This window comes from Mus musculus, chromosome 16 (genome assembly GCF_000001635.26).
Source record: "Mus musculus strain C57BL/6J chromosome 16, GRCm38.p6 C57BL/6J".
Taxonomy (NCBI): Eukaryota; Metazoa; Chordata; class Mammalia; order Rodentia; family Muridae; genus Mus; species Mus musculus.
The window spans coordinates 45,260,062-45,269,432 of record NC_000082.6 but is presented as its reverse complement, the minus strand read 5'-3'; positions in this window follow the sequence as shown (position 1 = coordinate 45,269,432).

Genomic DNA, 9,371 nt, shown 5'->3' with positions numbered 1-9,371 from the left:
CTCTGTTATGCTTGCAGACAGGAGCCTAGTATAACTGTCCTCTGAGAGGCTCTACCCAGCAGCTGACTGAAACAGACACAGGTAACCACAACCAAACATTGCAACTATAAGATCAGGGACTCTTATAGAAGAGTTGGGAGAAGGACTGAAGGCCTTCAAGGGGATGGGAACCCCACAGGAAGACTAACAGAGTCAACTAACCTGGACCCCTAGGAATTTTCAGAGACTGAGCCATCAACCAAAGAAAACACAGGCTGGAACAAGGTCCGTGGTGAAAGAAAGATGAAATTTCAAGACCTGTAAGTCATATAAAGTACTCAGAAATTGCTGGTTGTTTGTGAGCCTAGAGGCTGCCTGGGGCTGTGAAAAAAGAAAAACAAATCTGGGTATGCCCCATAGTTAAAACATTCCTGGGAACATCTTGACCATAAAGATAAGGAGGAATGTGAGGACATAACAGGGCTATCTGAACTGAGTCAACAACTCACAGAACTCTCACACCCTGCACGTACATTTAATTTTTCTGCTGATGTTTGAATAAGCCAATAGTGTGTCGCTATGCTGAATTCCACACCTCTAAGCCCCTTATCCCATAAAAACCCCTAGCTTCCAAGCCTCGTGGCCAACATCCATAATCTCCTGTGTGGGATGCAAGTCGGTCTGGAGCTCCATCACTAAAATACCTTGTGTAATTACATCAAGATGGTCTATTAGTGATTTTTTGGGTGCACACCGAATCGGGAATTGAGTGGGGGTTTCCCCACTAAGTTCTATCAGTGGCACATATGTAGCAGATGTGCAGCTTGCAACAACTGGAGTGGAGGCTCTCCTTAAAGCTGTAGTCTGACTGTGGTATCCATTTCCCAGCAGGGCTGCCTTGTCTAGTTTCAGTGGAAGAGAATGTGCCGATGTGCCAGGGTAGGGGGATACTCAGAGGGGAGTGGGCACTCTCTCATAGGAGAAGAGGAGGGGAATGGAGGGAGGATCTTTGTGAGTGGGGGACTGGAAAGGGCAGGGTTTAGGATGTAAATGAATATAAATTTTTTAAAAAGTCCTATTTATAATCACACAAGCCTACTTCTGGTCTCTTAGTTAGCAGTGTGTACACCTAGCATGGGTGCCATTATATCACAAACTGATGTCAGCAGAAAACCATTGTCCCCAGACATACACAAGAATTTAACCCAAGGGATGGGGGAATTCTAAAGTATCTGCAGCTTCACTAAGAACCTGAGTATGAACACCCTTCCTGGTAACCCATAAACCAGACTCTCCACATGGCTCTTTCCCTCTGCTGTAAACAGGCTAGCCATGCTAATCTCTGATCTAAAGTCATGTTCACATCTCTGTTCATTCCCATCTGTCAGGCAACATCATGGAGCTTTATGCATAGAGTAAATACTAGCTCTTTGACCTTAACCACTCTAGTTAGGTCACATAAAATCCAGGGGAAAGTCACTCTTGGCAATACAGCCCTAGCCTATTCTATTGTAGAGGGAATATTTTCCAGAGCACAGGGAAGCTACAGTACTTTTTTTTAAACAGAAAGAAACATTGAAAGATTTAATTTTGGATGAACAAACGTTTTTTTCTACCAATAGAAGAGCACTTTCACTGGAATATATGAAAAGAGCCATCCTTCCATGCCCCAGGCTTTGCATCTCTAAATGGGCACTTGAACTGGAACCCATTCGTAGAGATACTAAAAGTATCACACAGTGTAAGACATGAAAATCCTTAACAGTCTGTTATTATGACTTCTATTCAGCATTATATATGACTATTAATTGATTTCCAATAATTTGGAAATGTCTTAAAATCAGCTTTTCACTCTCATTAGCTCTCAGGCCTCAAGGATCTCATTAATGATATCTTCAGAAACTATTGCATGAGTTACCTGTTTGTAGTTCAACAATCTTGGATCCTAAGAGAAAACCAGCTTGTGATCAGATTCACTCACACAAAGGCCAGGTCCTTCTTCTCTGTTTCCAGAATCCTTTAAATGAACTATCACTTCATATGACAACACTTGCATATGATTCCTTACTACATACCAAGTCACCTAAAGGCAAGGTTTCTTTGACCCAGAATGTAATACAGGACTTGCCAAGTGATATATTCACATCACCATCACAACCACCACCATCACCACCACCACCATCATCATCATCACCACCACCATCATCATCATCATCATCAAGTTTTGCTGAATGTGTCTATCTCTGTAGTTGTAGCTCCCTGTCAGGACAACGAGATACAGCCACTCCTCTGAGAAAATCCCCTTGGGAATCTTCACATCAGCATTACCATACATATACACATTCCCCGTATCCTAAAATTACTTTTCCGATTCATTTTTCCTATTCTAGAACTTCTACAAATGAAATTACCATTTTTATGCCTATAATTCTTTCACGTTGCAAAATATTTTGGAACTACATCCACACAGATGTAGGCGGTGGGGATTTACGACTTTGTATTGTAGAGTGGTCATGTGTGAGTGTAGCATGATTTTTAAGTTCACTTTTGTTTTGATAGAATTTTCTGTTATTCATAAAACTGCAACAAAAACTACTATACATGTTTTCATTGATCTTTAGTAAATGTCTAGGAAAGGAATTTTGTCATAGGATATAGGCATATTTAATTTTATAACAAAATGTGTGAGCTAATGTATAGACCTCTTCTCTTCCACTGAAGTGTTGTCTCTACAGAGTTTCTCAACTGAAGTTTTTTTTTTTTTTTTTTTTTTTTTTTTTTTGAGACAAGGTTTCTCTGTATAGCCCTGGCTATCCTGGAACTCACTTTGTAGACCAGGCTGGCCTCGAACTCAGAAATCCACCTGCCTCTGCCTCCTGAGTGCTGGGATTAAAGGCGTGCGCCACCACCGCCCGGCTCAACTGAAGTTTTAGTTGTGGCATTATAAATTTTCCCCTATACTCTTGATTTCTGTTACATATGTTTTAAGACCTTCTTTCACCATATATATTTAGAATCAAAATTTTTCTTGCAAAACTAATGCCTAAATTATTATGAAATGTCTCTCACCTTGATAAAATTTTTTCTCTCAAGTTGTACTGATATTAATACAGACATTCCACTTTTATTATGATTAATATTTGTGTGACATATCTTTTTATATCCTTCTTCTACTTCGGATCTGCACATTTAAGGCATAGCTCTTATGAACCAAGTATCTAATAAAGTTTTGATTGTTTCCCAGTATGACAATCTCTAAAAAATTAATTGGTAATTAATTGGGACTTGTATTCCCTTTTCATTTTGGGAAATGAATTATGTGGCTGGGCTTAGATTCAATATCTTAATATTTGTTTTTATTTGTCTCATACTTTCTGTCTGTTCCTTCTTTCTTAATTCCCTCTCTGTTTGATACTAAAGTGATATTTCATTTTTATCCTTTTTGGCTTTTTAGCTACAATTCTTCAAGAACTAACTGACTGCCCCCAGGAGTTCACGTTTATCTTTAATGTACCATAGTTTGTATGCATGTAATACTTCCATTTAACATGTGTTCCTTCTTTGAACTACTGTTGTTATATATTTTACATAGGCACATTCTGAAATTCCCATATCACATTGTTACTTTTTCTTCCACTCGTCAACATTTCAAAAACTTTAAAAATAGAATTTAAATGCCTTTTATATTTAGCCATATATTTCTATTCCCGACACTTTTCATTCTGTTGCCAGAACCTACTTTCTCTCTGGCATTACTTTCTTCATGCCATGAATGCTTTTCAAATGCTGCAAGTATTTTTTTTCCTGTGTTTTAAAAGGATTTTTGTTTTTATATTTGTTTTTTGGTAATTTGACCATGTTCTATTCATATATACTTTTCATTTCTTTTTATTTTTCCATTTGTTTGGCTGGCTGTTGTTGTTGTTGTTGTTGTTGTTGTTGTTGGCTGGGGGTGCTTTATTAAAATTTTACTGTGCCTTCAATCACAATATAAAAGGCAGTTTGGAATCACTGTTCAGTTTTTTTTCTTTTCATTTTTATTCTTCTCTCATATAATACATCCTAACTACAGTTTCCCCCCCTCCCAAGAAACCCCTCACGTTCCCTCTCCCCCACATCCATTCCTCCTCAGTCTCCCTTCAGAAAAGATCTGAACTGTGATGGACATCCATCAACCACACCATAACAAGTTACAATAAGACAAACAGGGCTGGGTGAGGCAACCAAATAGGAGAAGAAGGGTCCTAAGGGCAGGTGAAAGAGTCAGAGACACTCCCATTCCCACTGTTAGGAGTCCCACAAAAACACCAAGCTAACAACCATAGCATATTTACATAGGACCCACTACAGACCCATGTGGGCTCCTTTACTGGAGCTTCAGACTTGACGAGTCCTGCAAAGCTGATTCTGTGGGCTGTGTTCTTCTGGTGTTCTTAACCCCTCTGGTTCCTACAGTTCTTCTTTTGCCTCTTCCATGGGTTCTCCAAGCTCTAAGGGGTTGAACCAGATGAAGATCTCCAGTTTTGGCTCTCTGTGCACCTAATGTTTGGTTGTGGGTCTCTACACAATCTGCTCCCATCAGCTGCCTGTGGAAGTCTCTCTGATGACGATTGGTCTAGGCACTGATCTATGAATGAATCATCATATCATAGCAGAATATCATTAGGAACCATTTTATTGATTTTTTTTTATTTTCCTATCCTAGGTCTCTAGGCCATCCGGTCTCCAGTTCCTGGTCATTCAGGCAGTGTTGGGCATGGGATCTCTTTTGGAGAATGGCCCTCAAATTAGGTCAGTCATTGGTTAGCCATTCCCACAGTTTCTGAGCTTCCACTTCCCCACACATCTTGTAGGCAGGATAGATTATAGGTTGCAGGTTTTGAGGCTAGGTTGATATTTCTGCCCCATCAAGTTGCCTGGTTACAAAAGATGGCCATTTCAGGCTCCATATTCTCCATTACTAGGAGTCCTCATCAGGGTCACCTTCACAGAATCCTGGGAGTCTCTACCATACTGCTTCCACATTGCCCCCTCCACATGCCCTCTGGTTTAAGTTGTCCCTTCTCATACTCAATCCCTGAATCCCTCATCATCACTGGCTCGCTCCTGTTCCTATTCCCACCCACCGCCAATCCACCCACAAAAGTCTATTCTGTTTTCCCTTCCCAGTGACTCTCATGCTTCCCCTTTGTTACTTAGCCTTTCTGGGCCTGTGGGTTGTAGCATGATTATCATTTACTTAATAGCCAATAGCCTCTTATAAGTGAGTACATTCTATGTTCATCTTTCTGGGTCTGAGTTACCTCACTCACAATGATTTTTACTAGTTGCATCCATTTGCCTGCAAATTGTATGATATCAGGTTTTGTTTTGTTTAGTTTAGTTTTGTTTTGCTTTGCTTTGTTTTAACAGCTGAGTTGAGTAAAACTCCATTGTGTAAATGTACTACATTTTCTTTATTCAGTCTTCAGTTCAGGGACATCTAAGAAAGCATCTTCAACAAATGTTGCTGATCTAACTGGATGTCATGTAGAAGAATCCAAGTAGATTCACAGTCATTATCCTGTACAAAACTCAAGTCCAAGTGGATCAAAGACCACAACATAAAACCAGATACACTGAACCTAATAGAATAGATGGTGGAGAATAGCCTGGGATACATTAGCATAGGAGACAATTTCCTGAAAAGAACACCAATACCACAGGCACTAAAATGGACAATTAATAAATAGGAGGAAAAACTTTTACATTGTCTCCTGCTGAGATTGAAGGATACTATCTTTGCACTTGGCTTTTAATATGGACTCTAAAGGACTGAATTCAGAACCTCCTGTTTATGCAGCAAACACAACAGTGCCTGGCCATCTCTTTAGATCTTCATGCATCTTTTCTAAAGTTTTACTCTGAAAAATGTAGACTAAAATATTTTTCCAATTCATTTTTCTTATATCAGACTGATTAAATAATTAGAAATAGTTATTTTATCTGTCTGACTATGCCATCTACCCAACATGAATTTGAGATTATTTGAGTTTTTTTATTTTAAAGATTATTCATAAAGTATTATTATTACCTGACTGTGCAAAGAATTACCATGATTCCAAAGTCAAATTCTGCAAAATACAGTTTTTAAAAGACTTGTTAGCCGGGCATGGTGGCGCACGCCTTTAATCCCAGCACTTGGGAGGCCGAGGCAGGTGGATTTCTGAGATCGAGGCCAGCCTGGTCTACAAAGTGAGTTCCAGGACATCCAGGGCTACACAGAGAAACCCTGTCTCAAAAAACCAAAAAAAAAAAAAAAAAAAAAAGATAAAAGACTTGTTTTCTTTTCTTCTCCAGTTTTTGAGACAGAGTATTTCTATGTAGCCCTGATTGTCTTAGAACTTGCTATATTGTCTAAGCTAGCTTTGAGTTAGGAGAAATATGTCTGCCTTTGCCTCTACCTCCTTCCTCCTGCCTTCCCTGCCTCTCTTGTTTCTCAGGCCTCTCCTGTCCCCTGACCTCTGCCCCTGCCCCCTGCCTCCACTGCCTCCACTGCCTCCACTGCCTCCACTGCCTCCACTGCCTCCACTGCCTCCACTGCCTCCCCTGCCTCCACTGCCTCCACTGCCTCCACTGCCTCCACTGCCTCCACTGCCTCCACTGCCTCCACTGCCTCCCCTACCTCCCCTGCCTCTCCTGCCTCCTGCTTCCTCTGCCTCCTCCTGTCTCTGCTGCCTCTGCCTCCTCTGCCTCTATGCTCTGCCCAGTGCTGGGATTAAAAGCATGCAGCATCATGCCCAGCAAGATTCATTTTGTTCTTTGCTTATTCTACACTGTTTTGTTCCATCAAAAGGTAGCCATTTAAAAATTTTTAATTTTCACTTTTTGAACTAAATTTACATATGTATCCACGAAAATGTCTGTGTCTGTGTATCTATGTGTGAATGTGTATAGACATGTTATATTTTTGATCATATTGTTTGTCAGAGTTTCCAAAGTGCTCAAAAAATTACAGTACAGACTAAGAATACTACAAAACAAAATAAGCAGATTTTGTGGTTGTGTCTGTTTGAAAGTTGCTTGGATTTCCATGGAACCATATGCCACAAGACCAGAACTTTTAGAGTTGTCAGCAAAACAAGGGTAAAGTTAGGCATTCATAAGACATATGGGGTTCATCAAATTGGTTACCCTCTGATTTTCCTGAGACCACAGGAGTTCATTTTTAGCTCATGGGTGATTGGACTTACCCTTAACCATAAGCTTGATTCAGCAGTTCACCATGCCCCAGACTCTCCTTCCTTCTTTGGTATTATTGTTAATCCAGTTTTATTTGTTTTTTGAACATATTCCTGCTCACTGTGGGGAGGAGGAGTGTGGTACAAGCTGTCAGTAATGCCTGTGAACTGTGTTTCACTCAGGACTGTAACTCGAAGAGCCTTCCTTCTCTCATTCCACAATACTCCTCTCCAGAAAAGCCTGGAGTGGCTTCATCTTGAGACTTCAGTCCTCTCTAGTCTGCAGCTAGGTCTAGGTAGGAAGTATGTTAGGGCCCCACACTCACATGTTATTGGCCTAAGCTCTTGGCAAATGTTTTTGTGCCATTTGCTTTGTCTCCAACCACTCTTATTTGGAACACAGATCTCCCATTTAGAGTCTGCCCATTTGTTTCCTCCTAAGCATACCTACCCTAATGGCTATCTTATGATCTGCCCTTTCCTTCCACTAGCAGGCTGTCAATGCCAACGTAGTGCTATTCACTTCTCTTGGCAATGACTCCTTTCATCCTTTGATGCACCCTGCTGATAAGCAACAATTGCAAATATTACTGATCTTACACAGGACTCAGCGAACACTCCTGTCAGCTTCAGCAGACAGCTCTAAGGCACCACATCACTCTAAGCTCTTGTGCAACTACAAAGCCCAGAACAACCAGACTCCTTTGATGCTTCATAGGGTGTGGAGGTTTGAATATGCTTGGTCTATGAGAAGTGGTACTATTGGGAGGTGTGGCCTTGTTGGAATAGGTGTGGCTTTGTTGGAGGAAGTGTATCGGTGAGCTTTGAGGGCTCCTAGAGCCCAGGCCCCACCCATTGATAAAAAAGAGCTTCTTCCTAGCTGCTTGGGGATTCCAGTCTCTCCTGGTTGCTTTCAGATCAACTTTCAGCTCCTTCTCCAGCACCATGTCTGCCTGCATGCTGTCATGCTTCTTGCTATGATGAAATTCTAAACTGTAAGCCAGCCCCAGTTAAATGTTTGCCTTTATAAGAGTTGCCTTGGTCATGGTGTCTCTTCATAGGAGTGGAAACACTACCTAAGACCTGTGGTCTGCAACAAGTCTGCTAGTTTGCAACTAACTCTTTAAACTTATTAATGATAAGAACATGGGGGCTGGTGAGATGGCTCAGTGGGTAAGAGCACCCGACAGCTCTTCCGAAGGTCCGGAGTTCAAATCCCAGCAACTACATGGTGGCTCACAACCATCCATAATGAAATTGACTCCCTCTTCTGGAGTGTCTGAGGACAGCAACAGTGTACTTACATATAATAAATAAATAAATAAAATCTTTAAAAAAAATGGCCATCTTTAACATGTCAGTTTGATTTACAAATATCAAAGTTAACATAGTGTTTAAAAAAAAAATGTGGGCAAGTTATTTGAACAATGTGTGCCTGGGCTCTCTAACCAGTAGAATGAGCATAGAGACTACCTATGTAATATGGTGGCTTTGAGGCTTAAGTTGTATACATAAAGTTCTTAGGACAGTGTTTGATGTGTGGAAAAACAATGGCCAAGTGGTAGCTTGTAGAGAGTAGTGCTCATAAATGCACAATTGTGAACCATAGAAAGCCCTAAATAGCATACATCTAAACTTAATATCCAACTATAGATCAAAATAAATGTATTATATTATTTACATTATTCTTCTTAAGTTTAAAAGAAGTTACACAGAGCTGAAGGGGACTGAAGCCCCATAGAAGGAACATCGATATGAACTAACCAGTAAACTCAGAGCTCCTTGGATACCACCAACCAAGGAAAACACATGGTGGAACTTGTGGCTCTAGCTGTATATGTAGCAGAGGATTGCCTAGTGGGTCATCAATGGGAGAAGAGGCCCTTGGTCCTGTGAAGGCTCTATGCCCCAGTATAGGGGAATGCCAGGACCAGGAATGGGAGTGGGTGGGTTGGGGAGCAAGGGGAAAGAGGAGGGGATAGGGGATTTTCGGAGGGGAAACTAGGAAAGAGGCTAGCATTTGAAATGTAAATAAAGAAAATATCTAATAATAATAAAAAGAAGTGACACTGAGAATTTATAGTTAAAATGAACTTGGAGATCACACTGACCCAAACTCTATATAGAAAATCATCCAAAGAAAATAAAAATTCTCTAGAGTTGTAAAAACAA